We start from the raw sequence: 16,353 nt of genomic DNA on the forward strand, positions 1-16,353 counted from the left end.
ATTAACAGGTGAAAAACCCCACAAGTGCAAAGCTAGCAGGTGCATGCACTGCGATGAGGTTTTGACAAGTGAAGGTAGTCACGAATGCTACATCCAACCTCTAAAACCTGACCCACATGACGAGAAATACATTTATTATGATTTTGAAACATTCCATGAAGGAGGAAGACACCGGGCCAATTATGTTTGCGCCATGACACAGACGGGTGAAACTTTTGAAGCCGCTTGTCTAATTAAATATTTTAGACGTCCAAAATATGCAGGGTACACATTTATAGCACATAACTCGTCAGGATTTGATAATTATTTAATTCTTGAACATCTCACCGGCGAAGGTTTAACTCCTAATTTATTCTACAGGGCTGTCGGATCCTATACATGTACGACAGGTTGTTTAAACAGCGTTTTATCGACAGTTTTCAATTTGATACCAGCAGCCTTAAATCTGAGCGTCAGTGAAAAGGGTTTCTTTCAAGCGTGCCGCACAAGCCCTGAAAAGTGAAGCCAAAACGTCTCGATCGCCCCCCGGTGACTGGTCCTAGTATAGGTCATAAGCCCCGCCTCCCCATGTTATTCAACGGGACTTGAGACTACTAAACAATTAAATTACACTTCAAATATCTTTTTTCCAAAGGTGGTTTCTTTCATTTGCTGTCGTTTTTATCACGCTGTTGTAAGTTCAAGTGTCTGTTTCAAAAATAAGTTGGTTTTTAGTTAGTTACGTGATGCGGTGGTGTAACGTCATGATTGACAGCTGTGATTGACAGGTTCTCCGAGCGAAGTAGTCACTGAAGCACCAACGGACATTTTTTTCGGGATCTTCGGGGGACTGAGGAGATTGTATTTACTTTATTTTAACAAGCCTCTTGTCGAACTGCAATTAATTTTTTTAAAAGTGTGCAGAATCCACTCTCCCTCAGTGCATCCTGCGAGAGTGAGGGCGGAGCGTTGATTTCGCGGCTTTACTTCCTGCTCACTACTGCGCGGGTCTGGCCCCGAGATCGCTACTGCGCGGGTCTGGTCCCGAGATCGCTACTGCGCGGGTCTGGCCCCGAGATCGCTACTGCGCGGGTCTGGCCCCGAGATCGCTACTGCGCAGGTCTGGCCCCGAGATCGCTACTGCGCGGGTCTGGTCCCGAGATCGCTACTGCGCAGGTCTGGCCCCGAGATCGCTACTGCGCGGGTCTGGCCCCGAGATCGCTACTGCGCAGGTCTGGCCCCGAGATCGCTACTGCGCGGGTCTGGTCCCGAGATCGCTACTGCGCAGGTCTGGCCCCGAGATCGCTACTGCGCGGGTCTGGTCCCGAGATCGCTACTGCGCGGGTCTGGTCCCGAGATCGCTACTGCGCGGGTCTGGTCCCGAGATCGCTACTGCGCGGGTCTGGCCCTGAGATCGCTACTGCGCGGGTCTGGCCCCGAGATCGCTACTGCGCAGGTCTGGTCCCGAGATCGCTACTGCGCAGACTCAAGTTCCAATATGTCAGCGCCATATCGGGACTCTGGCGGCTTCAGTTCTCATCAATGGAAGAGAGTGAAGGGGCGTCGTCCATCTTTTTTTACAGTCTATGGTTTCTTCCCACATCGTTTCAATAAATCAGAAAATGCGGAATATGACGGTCCCTATCCACCAAAAGAGTTTTACGGATATGATACGATGCGTGCAGAGGAGCGCGCACAGTTCGATGAGTGGTATGTAGGAGTAGAATCACAAAATAAGAATCAAAACTAGAATCACTCCATAAAGTGTTTGGTTTGCGTGTTATCTCTATTTGGGATTGTGAGTGGGAGGGGTTAAAACACACAGATCCTGACGTCATACAGTTTATGGAATCTTACGCAGCGCCAGAGAGACTGAGGGCTCGTGATGCTATTTACGGAGGCAGAACAAATGCGTACAAACTCTACCACAGCGCAGCTGATGATGAGAGAATCGACTACATTGACTTTACATCACTGTATCCGTATGTACAGTCTAGTAAAACGTATCCTATAGGTCATCCTAAAATCATTTTTAAGGATTTTGAACCGGTGGAGAATTATTTTGGCCATAGTCCATCCCCCACGAGGATTGTATCACCCTGTATTGCCTTACAGATGTGCTGGCAAACTAACGTAACTTCGGTTCCCTGAGATAAGGGAACGAGTATTGCGTAGACAGCCGTGCTATGGCGCACATGACTCGGTGTTCGTCGCTTCAGACGATTAACCTGAATCATATGGCGAAATGAGCTGCTTTTATAGGCAGATGCCCCGCCCCCTCTGGCGGGCTCTGCGCTCAGATCTGCGGACTACACCGATTGGTTCGTGCAGTTCCCGCTGATCAGCCAATAGCGTGCGAGTAGTCTCTGCACTGTTATGGCTGTGCAGTAGCACTGCATTATTGAATAAAAGGCTTCAGTATTCTGAGAAAAAGGAGTTTCTCCATCCCGTCTAGCAGGCGCAATACGACTGACCGCTCGAAAGGGAACCACACTTCATGACTGTTTGTTACACACTGATTCAAAACACTGTAACCAATTGGTTTTCAGATAAATCATTTGGAATTTTGTGAAATCACAGCAGTGACTGATAACTGTTTCAGGGACAATCCTTGAAATGCAAAACAGCACTGCGATAAATACCTCTTATATAAGTGGATAAAGCAATACTCCTGTACATGCTGCTTTTTGACAAAAACCTGACCTTTGAAACGTCACACTGACAAAACATGCAAGGACGAGTCCATGCACAGTAAAAAAATCTTCATTTCCAAACGCAGCAAATGTACAGGTTACTCAGCAATGGCATACATGCTCTCATCATCTCTTCTCAGGTCTTCTGAATGAGAACATGGTTAAACCTGTGCAAAATGAGGGCTTTTTTGTGTAGAGTTTTGCAAAAAATGTGATTATGGTCTTGATTAAATGACACTCATAATAATGATTAATGATAAATGTGTGTGTTCCTCCTCAGATGAGATCTCTGTGCAGAAAGGAGAGGATCTGAAGTTGGATGTTCTGTTGATCAATGCTGATAAAGTGGAGAGAAACTCTAGTGAAGGCTGGACAGAGGTGTGGACGAGAGGTCACGGGGTCAACAGTGATCGACTGACCGTCAGTGACGAGACTCTGATCATTGATGAGTTTACAGTCACTGACACTGGAACATACAGAGTTCTGGATTATGAAGGAGAAACCTTGATCACAGTCTCAGTCACAGGTGAGAGAAGATCAGTGGATGAGGAGAGATATTATGTTTAATCAGTAAATTAATCCTAAACTGCACGACTAACCTTTCAATATTCTGCACAGAATCTGTTCTAGACTGGAAGGGAAATCTGATCGACACAGATGAAGACAAAACTGACGACACTGAACATCGAAGTGAGTAAAACATGAGGCATTCTTAATCAAAATTCTTAAATGGTGAATTAAAAAAATATAAACTCTCTTTCCACTTTCTCCTTCACCTGTAGATCACTGGATGCTGCTGGTTGGACTGACTGTGGTTCTGCTGGTTCTGACTGGTGTTGTGATACACAGACGGTCACAGAGATTACTCGAAGGGGAAAGCACTGAGTTCAGGGATCCAGAAGTGTTGAGGTCAATAGCCGTGTTTCCACCGTTACTTCCGGATCTTGACTGGGTTTCTGACCCGTCGATTATCTCAGTCCACAGCGGCTTGAGGAGTGATCATGACCAGAGGAGTTTCTCTGAGTCTGGAGACGACAGCGGCGGATGAGTCCATGTACCAGATCAGCATTAAACACTTTAACAGCATTTCCCTCTAAACTCTCTCTCAGAGACAGCAGCGAGTGCTTGAAGAACTGGATCATGATGAATCTAGTGCTGTAGTTCTCCAGCTCAGGCTCTAGACGCTTCTCTATCGTCTCAGGACTCGTGTTGGACTTGGTCATTGGTCTTGCCAAATGTTCTAGTTGTTCTCGACGAGTCCAGCAATATATGCTTTTTTCTCATTTAATCAAAACCATTTTCTTCAGAGGAATCTGTCAACATATTTCTGCAATATATACACGGCTGGACTGGCCATTGGGCATACCGGGCAAATGCCCGGTGGGCCGACGTGCTTTTTGGGCCGATACATCTCATAAATACTTTATTTTTTTTATTTTTTTTTACGGCCCATAAAATGTGTACATCGGCGGGCCATTCGTTTTGTTTTGTTTTGCTTGCGTTTTGGGTTTGTGCCGGTGTAATGCATTGGTCAAAAAAAGTCAGTGTTAGTTTTTTTTCTGACAGACCAGCCCATGAAACACGTAGATCAGCGGCCCATTGGTTCTTTCCTTGATTGACACTGGGCTGGCCCAATCACAACTTTAAACGAGTGAGCGAGCGTGCAGCAGTGTCAGTGTGTAATATCTGCCAGAATAGTCTGCGAGATGGAGAAGAAACGCAAGGAATGTGCAGATAAATAGCGTGAAAAAATAGAACCAGGCCCTTAAAGCAGACGCTTTATGTGTCAAAATATATGTTTTCTGACCTTCGTCAGCTCCTGTGGCAGATGATGATAGTGAGGACGGAGGATCAGGAGAGAGATGAGAGAGTGTAGAGCCTGCGGTAAGCAGAACTACTTTCAAAACACTTAAGCTATGTCATGATGGAGTGTAGGAACCCATAACCCAGTTACAGATTATTTCCACATCTGCATAGTTGACGATTACCGCAATTCACTAGAAATGTAATGACAGGCGTTTGTAAGCCATGTTTTCCGCCAAAATAAAAGCTTGATGCAGTTTGCGTCAAAATAAAAGATCATGTGCTTATCTCTTTCAAGTATAGAAATTGTTACAAAACTAATTATGAAAGTGTCCTTTATTTTTTAGTGCATTTGTTTTACAAAATATGGCTATTACTGTCATTGGATTAATATTATAACTATTATATAGTAGGTGTAATGTAAATAGACACTGTAACTAAAAGAGGTTTGAATTTTTCTTTGTTTAATTTGGACACTGAATATGGGTTGGAGCTTTTAATTTTGAACTCTCAAAGTGCACCAGATTGATGAATTTAACATTAAAATGCACAAAATTTTCTCACGGGGGGGCATGCCCCCGAACCCCCCTAGAAGAACCAAGGTCCACCCACCACAGTTTTAACAAAAAATCCTGTAAGAAACACTTGTATTGCTATGCCAGAGCCGCTTATAGCTTGTTTTAGGATTCACCACTGTGGAGTATAGTTCGACTGTATTAATAAATGTCACATTTTTTCCTTTTTTCATCTGTAAACTCTCACTCGTTCCTATACTCACTCATTACATGGCATTAGTGGTTTTAATGAATAGGAGTTGGTATGCATATAATTAAGGGCGTGCAAAGATGGGTGGTGTTTATGATCATATAGTGGGCCGGTCTGGGCCAAAATGCCCGGGCCGATTTTTTGTCCCAGTCCAGCCCTGGGTGTGGATGTATTTTGGCTTCAGGAAAACAGATGGAGCAGTGGTAAGAGATGTTGCCGTTTGTCTGATTGCGCCCATTTCACACATACCCCGTTTGCAGTGCGTATGCGGTGCGTATTTTTTTCAGTACCCATGTTAACCAGTGGTGGACAGTAACGAAGTAAATGTAATTCGTTACTGTACTTAAGTAGCTTTTTTGCGTATCTGTACTTTACAGAAGTATTTAAATTTGGGAAGACTTTTACTTTAACTCCACTACATTTCAAAGTCAAATAGGCCTATCTTACTTTTTACTCTACTACATTTTCAAAATCAGTCGTTCTTTTTTATTTATGAGTGGATAAAATCTTAACTGGTCAAACGAGCCACCTATCACAGTAGCCTACAACGTGCGCGCTTTGTTTTGAACTTGCCTTGGTGGTATCTACTAAGCGCGAACCAGAGCCGTTAAATATGAGAGTTGCGACCATAGACAGTATATAAGAGGTTGCGACACACACGGCTTGTTCGACTTGAACCGGCGCTGCACAGACCGATCAGTTTATGACATCAAAGTATAGAGCCGTCTACTCTCTAATCGCTCTTGCGGTATTTTAATGTCATTCACCGATTGGTCTGTGCAGTGTGCCGTTTCAAGTCGAACAAGCCTACTGTGATCTCACCGCCGTGCGGTCACGTGATTCGTGTAGCTCTCAATAGTTACAAACAATTTGTGTTGCCAATAATTTTAAGCGGGGCAGAGAGCAGCAGCTATTATTGCAGCAATTATCGGTAAATACTGACGCATAATGAACATTGCTTATTACCTTGACACTAAAATTACTTGCAGAAACACTGCATTAATAGGTTTTGGTGTTTAATTTTGTAGGGAAATTGGCTGCTCCCATAATGTAGTGTGTATATATATATATATTCAATGGCATTGTGCAGGTTTATGTGAATGTATCATAACATTAGGATGTTTATAATTATGACCATAGACACTTGTGAAAAATATGTACAGTAAATACTGTAAATGTATTATACCTTATGGGATCAGTCCCCTTCCGTCCAAAATTAAACACACAAAAAATGTATTCAATTCAAATATACATACATATATATATGACTAATTAATGTCATTTTATTAATAGATTGATGTGCCAAGAGTGGCAGAGTCTTCACGTAGACTGAGTTAAGCAAGAGTATTGTGACAAAAATTATAATAGGACATTATAGCAATAAAAAAATCATAGTACTTGGATACTTAAGTATATTTGAAGGCAAATACTTTTGTACTTTTACTCAAGTGAATGTTGAAAGGCAGCACTTCTACTTTTACTTGAGTAATATTTTACCTTGAGTATCTTTACTTTAACTCAAGTACATGGTATGTGTACTTCGTCCACCACTGATGTGGACAGAGAGAGAGCAGAGGATCTGTTTTTGTTGCTAAATTTATTCCATTAATATCTCAGTGGACATAAAGTCATCTAGCATTTTTAATATAGTCGGATTGTTCATATTTTCTTTGTATTGTTCTGAGTTGGATTGATTCCACTTAAGTTTATGTTTCAGAGGAATCAGTTTTTCAGATTCAGGTGGAGCAGGTTTGGTTATTTGACACGGGGCTTTCAGATAAAGCACAGTTTGGCAGTGATCGGACATCGGGAGCTGAGGTCTGACTGTGAAGGCATTAATAAAACTTTGATCAATATCTGTTATTGAATAATCAACCACACTGGATCCTAATCTGGAGCAGGAAGTGAATCTTCCTAATGTATCTCCACGACTTCTGCCGTTCACGAGTTCTCTCTCTCTCTCTCTCTCTCTCTCTCTCTCTCTCTCTCTCTCTCTCTCTCTCTCTCTCTCTCTCTCTCTCTCTCTCTCTCTCTCTCTCTCTCTCTCTCTTCTCTCTCTCTCTCTCTCTCTCTCTCTCTCTCTCTCTCTCTCTCTCTCTCTCTCTCTCTCTCTCTCTCTCTCTCTCTCTCTCTCTCTCTCTCTCTCTCTCTCTCTCCTCTCTCTCTCTCTCTCTCTCTCTCTCTCTCTCTCTCTCTCTCTCTCTCTCTCTCTCTCTCTCTCTCTCTCTCTCTCTCTCTCTCTCTCTCTCTCTCTCTCTCTCTCTCTCTCCCTCCCTCTCTCTTGCCTGTCTTCAAAACTTGAGAGCCCTGAGTCCATCTATTAATAAACATGTTTACAACATTTGATATGTTAAAATGTGGTCACGGGGTCAACGGTGATCCACTGACCATCAGTGACGAGACTCTGATCATTAATGAGTTTACAGTCACTGACACTGGAACATACAGAGTTCTGGATTATGAAGGAGAAACCTTGATCACAGTCTCAGTCACAGGTGAGAGAAGATCAGTGGATGAGGAGAGATATTATTTTTGGACAGCTGAGGTTTATTCATCATGATCTGAGCAGCACATGTGAAACTGTGAGTAACCTCTGATATTCTCTACAGAATCTAAAGGTAAGTAAAACAGGAGAGACATTGAGAGCTTTACAAAATCTTTAAGCAGAGAGTTTAAAAAAAAACTGTGTTCTCTTCCTCCTTTCTGCTGTAGTGACTGTGTTTGTGTCTTCTGCTGCCTCCGCTGGCTCTGCCTGTGATTATATATGTTGTCTTTAGGGAACCCTAAGATTAGCACCGAAACACTGATCATGATCACTACCAGGATGTCCCAATGCAAGACATCGGACAGTAGTCCAGAACATCTGGTGACGACACTGGTTAGTTGTAATTCACCGTCAGATCAACAGATCTACAGAGGATTCTGTCAGCATACTGTGTGTGTGTGTGTGTGTGTGTGTGTGCGTGTGTGTGTGTGTGTGTGTGTGTGTGTGTGTGTGTGTGTGTGTGTGTGTGTTGTAATGGTGTTGGTGGTGTTTGAGGAGATTCCCCCCCTTCTGTGGAAAGCGATGTGAGTGCAGAGAAAAGCGCTATATAAATGCATCAAATTATTACTTATCATCTACAATAATATCAGAATTGTTGTTTTGATGTGGAATCTCACATTATTGAGTCACTCATATTGCAAATTGTTCGATTTTCCTGTAATTTGTTTCTGTCTGACTCTCTGTACAGAAGGAAAAGTGCGTCTAATGTTGAGTCTATGTTCTTGCCGAGGTGTTTTTCCAATATTAATCATCTTAATATTAATAAATTAATCATCTTTAGAGAGATTTCTCCTTGCCGCTGTTGCCTTTAACTTGTAGTATAGGCAGTGAATGGTACTTACCAGGTCACCCCCATACAGTCTGTATAGTTGGTATGATCCGGGAGTTTTCCAAGAAGAGAAGTAAAGCGAGCTAGACGTGATCTCCGTGTGTATGTGTCATTATTATCAAATAGTCCAAAAGACGACTACAACATGGTGTCAGAAGTCGAAATACCCTACTAAACAACACCGCGCACATCACGCAGTGACTGAAGATCACCGAGGCGCGAGTGAGCAGTGACGAACAGCAGCGCGGCCGGACATCCGAACGAGCCCCACGTGCTAAAGCGACGGTCGAGATGGAAATGCTTCATCCGCCGCCACCTTTGTCTCTGACGGGGAACTTGGCTGAAAATTGGCGTAAGTGGGAACAAAGATTTAATCTGTATCTTACTGCCTCAGCTCTAGGGGATAAATCGGAGACGAGACAAATCGCTGTACTGTTGCACTGTTTAGGAGAAGAGGCGCTAGATATTTATAACTCGCTGGACATCGAATATGCAGACGCACGTGATAAAAAATTATCAGAGGTCCTCGCAGCACTGCGAAAATACTGTGCTCCGCGAAAGAATACAGTCTTTGAACGACATCAGTTCTGGGCCCACACATTCTCCGAGCAAGCAGGCATAGATAAATTCCTCACGGAGTTAAGAAACAAAGCACGCACATGTGAATTCGGAGAAACCGAAGATCTCATGATACGAGACAAAATAGTGTTCAGTATAACAGACTTTGGCCTCCGTGAACGATTGCTGTCTGTATCTGATTTGACACTTTCAAAAGCCATCGACATGTGTAGAGCTAAAGAAGTCACGAGGGCACAAGTTACAGCAATGGCAGCATCGCCAGACACACAATTTGTGCACGCCGTCACTAAAAAAGGCCAGCAGCCTAAATGGCGATCAAACAAACCAGCAGTGCACAAACAAATGACACCGCCAACGAGAGAACACTCAAAAAATTGTGGTAAATGCGGACGCATTCACATGCCCAGGCAATGTCCCGCCTACAATGAAGTGTGTAAAAAATGTGGCAAAAAGAACCATTTTGCACTCGTTTGCAGATCAAGAGCCAAGATGGATGCGCTCGACACAGATACTGAGATATCGGGGATAGACACACTGTTTGTGGGTACTGTAGTTTACTCAAACACGTCAGAAACTGGCTGGCACGCAGATCTGAATATGGCAGGCACAGTTGTCAACTTCAAGCTTGACACGGGGGCTGAAGCAAACGTCATCCCAATGAAAATCATTGAACAGCTTCAGGTTCCTGTGAACATCAAAAAGACAAACACAGTGCTAGTGTCATATGGAGGCACCCGCATCAAACCAGATGGTGTTGTTAAACTCCAAGTGCAGTCTAAAAATAAAACAACTGACATGATGTTCTTCGTGACTACAGCATCAAATACAGCCCTACTGGGGAGACAGGCGTGTGTGCAATTAGACCTCATAAGAAGAGTTGATGCTCTAACTCCAACAGCACCTGCCACAAAAGCTGAGCTTCTTAACCGCTATGCTTCAGTGTTTCAAGGTTTGGGCCAGTTTCCAGGATTGCATCACATTCACACTGATCCTTCTGTTCCACCGGTAATACACGGCTGCAGGAAGATACCGTATGCAGTACATGACCGACTCAGAGAGACACTGGATGAGCTGGAAAAAAGAGGCGTCATAAGCAAAGTATCTAAGCCGACAGCATGGGTCAGCAGTCTATGCATTACGGAAAAGAAAAACGGCACACTGAGAGTCTGTTTGGACCCCAGAGACTTAAACAGAGCCATACTCCGCCAGCACTACAACATTCCAACCCTGGAGGACATACGGAGTAAGTTAGCCGGCAAAAAGTTGTTCACCATCCTTGATGAGAAAGACGGCTACTGGCAGGTTCAATTAGATGAGGAGTCAGCAGATCTATGTGCTTTCAACACACCATGGGGCAGGTACCGTTTTCATCGCATGCCTTTTGGCATAAAATCAGCGAGTGAGGTGTTTCAACGTTTGAACACAGAAAGCTTTGGGGATATTGAAGGTGTTTTCATGGTAGCAGATGACATGATCATAGCAGCATCCACCAAAACAGAGCATGACGTCATCCTGGAGAAAGTGATGAACAGAGCGGTGAGTCTGAATGTGAAATTCAACATAGACAAATTGCAGTATATGGTCAATGAGGTTACTTACCTAGGCCATGTTATCACTGCTGAGGGAGTGAAGCCTGATGAGTCCAAGGTTGCAGCGATATTGCAATTTCCTCCTCCCTCTGACAGAAAAGCTCTTCAACGTTTGCTGGGAATGACACGCTATCTGTCACAATACATACCCAACGAAGCTACACTCACTGCACCACTCAGACTCTTGCTAAGGAAAGACACAGACTGGCAATGGCATCCTGAACAGCAGTTAGCACTCGAAAAACTCAGAACAGCCATAGCATCTGCACCAGTTCTTGGACATTTTGACCCAAAGAAGCCGATAGAAGTGCAGGCTGATGCCTCAAAAGATGGCTTGGGCGCAGTTCTAATGCAGAAACAGCAACCAATTGCATATGCTTCAAGAGCACTATCTGCGGCTGAAAAGAACTATGCCCAGATAGAAAAGGAGTTACTAGCCATAGTGTTCGCTCTGAGAAAATTCCACCAGCATGTTTATGGTGTGCCTGTTAGAGTTCAATCGGATCACAAACCACTTGAGGCGATATTCTCCAAACCCATAGGCGCAGCACCAGCACGTCTTCAAAGAATGCTGCTCCAGCTTCAAAGGTATGACATTCACATTGTCTACACTCCAGGCAACCAGATGCACATAGCAGACACGCTGTCCAGAGCATACATTCAGTCTGATTCAAAAGAGAGTGTTGACCTGAGTGAAGAGAAAGTTATCTACGCAATGGAGGAAGAATCACTTTGTGGTAACATCATGCACAAAATCCAACAAGCCACACAGTCAGATCCTGAACTTAACCTGATACGGCAGCTACATGAGCATGGATGGCCGGACAGAAAGAAAAATGTTCCACTGGCAGCTCAAGCTTACTGGTCAGTCAGACATACTATTAGCATAGATGCTGAGCTACTCATGAAAGATGATCGCATAATCATCCCTCGTGCATTGCGACCAGAAGTGCTGAAACGACTTCATGCGGCACATCAGGGTATACAGCGGTCTCTAGCACATGCCAGATCATGCTTTTACTGGCCAGGACTTACTGAAGCTGTACGTCAGATGGTAGAAACCTGTGCTCACTGTCAAGAGAGTCGACCTGAAAATCAAAAGGAACCATTAATGTCACATCCAGTTCCAAATGCACCGTGGCAGAAAATCGCCGCTGACATTTTTGACTTTCAAGGACGTTCATTTCTTCTGATCGTGGACTACTTTTCCAAATTCCCAGAGGTCCTAAAGTTGTTGGACAAAACGTCAGGTACACTGATAGCACAATTCAAAGCCGTGTTTGCAAGACATGGAGTGCCTGAACTCTTGATTGCAGATCATGTACCCTTTGCCAGTGCTGAAATGGCTAGATTTGCCAAGGACTGGGGTTTCAACATCATACACTCCAGCCCAAATTTCCCTCAATCCAATGGCATGGCAGAGCGAGCTGTAAAGACTGTCAAAGCTATGCTGAAAGCAGCTGCTCAGTCTGGCACTGATCCACACCTGGCTTTATTAACACTCCGCAACACTCCTATCACTGGTCTCAAATACTCGCCAGCCCAGATTCTCATGGGTAGAGTCTTACGATCAACCTTACCTACCAGTCAATCTGTTCTTCAACCGTCTACACCCAAAAACATCCGAGAAACACTGCAGCATCTCCAATCACGACAAAAGAAATGGTATGACAAAACAGCATCACCATTGTCACCTTTGAAAGGAGGAGATAGAGTACATATGAGAATCAAAAACAAATGGAAACCTGCTAAGGTTGTCAGCATCCGTGATGAACCACGTTCATATGATGTAGTCACAGCAACAGGTACAGTCTACCGCAGAAACAGACGTCACCTCAGGCCTGACAGGTCAATCAAACAAGACTCACAACCTGATTGTTCTGTGTACACCGACAATGACTTGTGCAATAACACTGTTCCAAAGCCTGGTCCAGTTGAGTCTTCTCAAGAAGAGAAAAGGAGCGAGAGACGTCCAGAATGCACAAGAGTTGGACGCATCATTAAACACCCAGCATGGTTTAAAGATTATGTGCTTACTTAAGTATGCTAGATTTAGTGTTATTATTGCTTGTTCGTAGCAAATGTTTATTTGATACACTGGTTATATTTACAGCATACTGTTTTGCTTTATATCAAAGTAATACTTTGTTAAAAGCTTAAGAAGGGGGATGTAGTATAGGCAGTGAATGGTACTTACCAGGTCACCCCCATACAGTCTGTATAGTTGGTATGATCCGGGAGTTTTCCAAGAAGAGAAGTAAAGCGAGCTAGACGTGATCTCCGTGTGTATGTGTCATTATTATCAAATAGTCCAAAAGACGACTACAACAAACTGATCTCTACAGGAGATTATAAGGTTCTTCTCTTTATAAACTGAACTGAATCCTCTCTTGCTCTGAATGATCCGGCATCAAGAAATTTTAATTTGTAAGTCGCTTTGGAGAAAGGCGTCTGCTAAATGACTAAATGTAAATGTAAGATAAACTTCTCTCCTTTTATCACTGATGTTCCCTTCTTCAAAATGTCAGTGTAAGCTTCATGTCTTACGTCACATTAGTGATGGACTTCCTCCTTTAGTTTTTAAAGACAACAGAAACACATGCGGACTTCTGAAAGTTTAACCAGAACACTTAAACATTACATGTGTTACTGAGATCAAGTTATATTCACTCTTTAGCTCATGTTGTGACATGTGAACCAGGAAGAAACATGATTTATAACTGAATAATTAAATAATTAAATGTATCATGATGTACATGAAATTAATTTACCTTTACATTTATGCATTTGGCAGACGCTTTTATCCAAAGCGACTTGCATTGAATTTCAAGGTACACATTTTTTTTACATTCTTATCAATTCTTGCTTTCCCTGGGAATTTAAAAAAATGCTAGGAAATGAGGATTTGAACACATCTTTGCACATAGTGGTTTGATGCAATGAATCTAAGTGGGAATGAACTGCTGTAGTAAAAGACAGTGTATGCACATATGCATGAATTGTAAAATATTGTTTTTAAATATGTATGTTTAATATGGCCTTTGGAAGAGCCTTAGCTTCTCCTTAAGTGTCTTCATCATCATCTATAGACCTTTCCACTGTTGTTTTTGTCTGCATAATAGGGAATCTGCATTATTTGTAAATATGCATGTATTGTGAAAAACTCAATAAATTAAACCACTTTTGTAAGAAACATTTTTGTTGGTGTATTTTTGTATGAATTAAATATTTTGACTATTTTTTAATGTAATATGTTACTATGTTTTTTACTATGTTAATATACAATGATATATGAAGGGGATGTTTAAATATTTTACATCTTACTGCATCTCAGATTCAGACACAATCAGACTGAAATCATCAGCGATCTTGTTCAGAAATAAACTTCCACACATCATACAGCAGTTTGTGGAACCACACAACAGACAGAAGAAATGTTTGATGGACCCGTTTTACTAGTAATCCTCTTATTACCTCAGGTTAGGGATGGGCAGATGAAGCCTCAGGAAGCACCGAGGCTTTCCTCTGATTGTTCCAGGAAAAGATTCAAAGCATCAAGAGTGTCGAAAACAGCGGCATCTTGTGGCAGCTCAAATGTATAGCAGCCATAAACAAGAGTGCGCCGTTGAATCTATTAAGTACAAATTAAAGCATGACTACGCTAAATGTTCAGTTTTCAGATAATATAATTCACATATTAAAGTGTGCCAATAAATTAAATGTAACAACTATATTGATAGCCAACTGATTATAAAAATACCAACATTTGCTTGATGCAAGCAAATGGTTTAATTATTTTATGATTTCTATGCTGTTTAAATGGCAGATTATATGATCATGTAACATAGGCTATAGGCGTATTTATAAAAAATACATTTGTTTTTTTTTTAATGGACTTAAACTTCCAGAAACCTGTAGAGTAGAGGTCTGTGTTCAAACACTCCAACACACAAAGTGAACATTCCCGAGACTGGAAAGAAAGTGAGGCTTCGTTTTCCGTTGATCAGTTTCTCTGAAAACAATCCGCGCTCCTCATACTCGATACACGCTTCGAAGCTTCAGTGTCATGTGAAACATCACTACCTCACGTTACTGATCATAAACGTGCTTAGAGTCATGCTAAAGTGTTCTGGTTTATAAGGTCAGCAACTATTTTTGAAGCTTTGTTTCACTGAATGATTTGTTTTGTACCAGAGAGAGCTGAAACAGTTTTACACTCATGCAGTAACACATTATTCTGAAAGTTTAACCAGAACACTTAAACATTCACCCCTGGTTTCACAGACGATGCTTAATCTAGTCTCAGACTAAAATACATGTTTGAGCTGTTTTAACTGAAAGCATATCTTAAAATACATCAGTGTCATTGTTTTGTCTCAAGATTCACAGCATTAATGTTTCTAAGGCATGTTTATAAAAGCTACTCACATGTCCTAATTGAACTAAGGTCTAATCCTGGCTTAATCTAAACCCAGTCTGTGAAACAGGGCCTACAAAATTTCGTGACTATGTCACGAACTGCTGTGAGACTGGGTTGTATACTCGATTGCAACCTGTCTTTTGAAAATCATATTTCATATGTTACAAAAACAGCCTTTTTCCACCTTAGAAACATTGCTAAGCTACGTAATATGCTATCAGTTTCTGATGCAGAAAAGTTAGTTCATGCATTCATGACCTCGAGACTAGATTACTGAAATGCTTTATTAGCCGGTTGTCCTGCATCCTCAATAAACAAGCTACAGTTAGTCCAGAATGCCGCCGCTAGAGTTCTTACTAGATCAAGAAAATATGATCATATAACACCGATTTTATCATCACTGCATTGGTTACCTATAAAGTTCCGTATTAATTACAAGGTATTGCTACTGACTTATAAAGCCCTAAACAGCTTAGCTCCAGTGTATTTAACGGATCTTCTATCGCCCTATAATCCCTCGCGCTCTTTAAGATCACTAAATTCAAGGCTTTTGGTCATACCTAGGATATCCAGAACCACCAAAGGAGGGAGAGCATTTTCACATTTGGCTCCAAAACTCTGGAATAGTCTTCCTGATACTGCAGTTTAAAGCTAGATTAAAGTCGCATCTCTTCAGTCAGGCATTCATATAATCCTACAGTTCAAACTACAATCCGGCCTCTAGCTCATAAATGCCAGAGGAGAACTGGCCCCCGACTGAGCCTGGGTTCTCCCAAGGTTTTTTTTTCTCCATTAGGTCACCTGATGGAGTTTTAGGACACCATTAGGTCACTTGGAGTTTTTCGGTTCCTTGCCACTGTTGCCTTTGGCTTGCTCAGTTGGGGATATTTTGGGGATATTTAATTTAATTTTATCAATCAATAAATTCCTCTTGAAACAAACTTTGTTGTATTATTTTAATTTAATACTGTGAAGCTGCTTTGATACAATCTGTATTGTGAAAAGCGCTATACAAATAAACTTGACTTGACTTGAATAGTACTGTTTTTTTATCAAATCAATGCAGCTTTGAGCAAAAGAGACTTCTTTTAAAAACATTTTAAATCTTATCGATCTCAACTTCTGAACAGTAGTGTATATTTCAATTTTTG

The 16,353-nt window shown here is 42.1% G+C and overlaps 1 protein-coding gene across 1 annotated transcript in view; it reads right to left on the reverse strand.

Annotated features, from left to right (window-relative positions):
• The window catches only part of LOC308697127 (uncharacterized protein), a 377,069-nt gene that overhangs the window by 204,890 nt on the left and 155,826 nt on the right, over positions 1-16,353 (reverse strand). The window lies entirely within an intron of this gene.

This window comes from Scardinius erythrophthalmus, assembly GCF_964197995.2.
Source record: "Scardinius erythrophthalmus genome assembly, chromosome: 10".
NCBI classification, from domain to species: Eukaryota; Metazoa; Chordata; class Actinopteri; order Cypriniformes; family Leuciscidae; genus Scardinius; species Scardinius erythrophthalmus.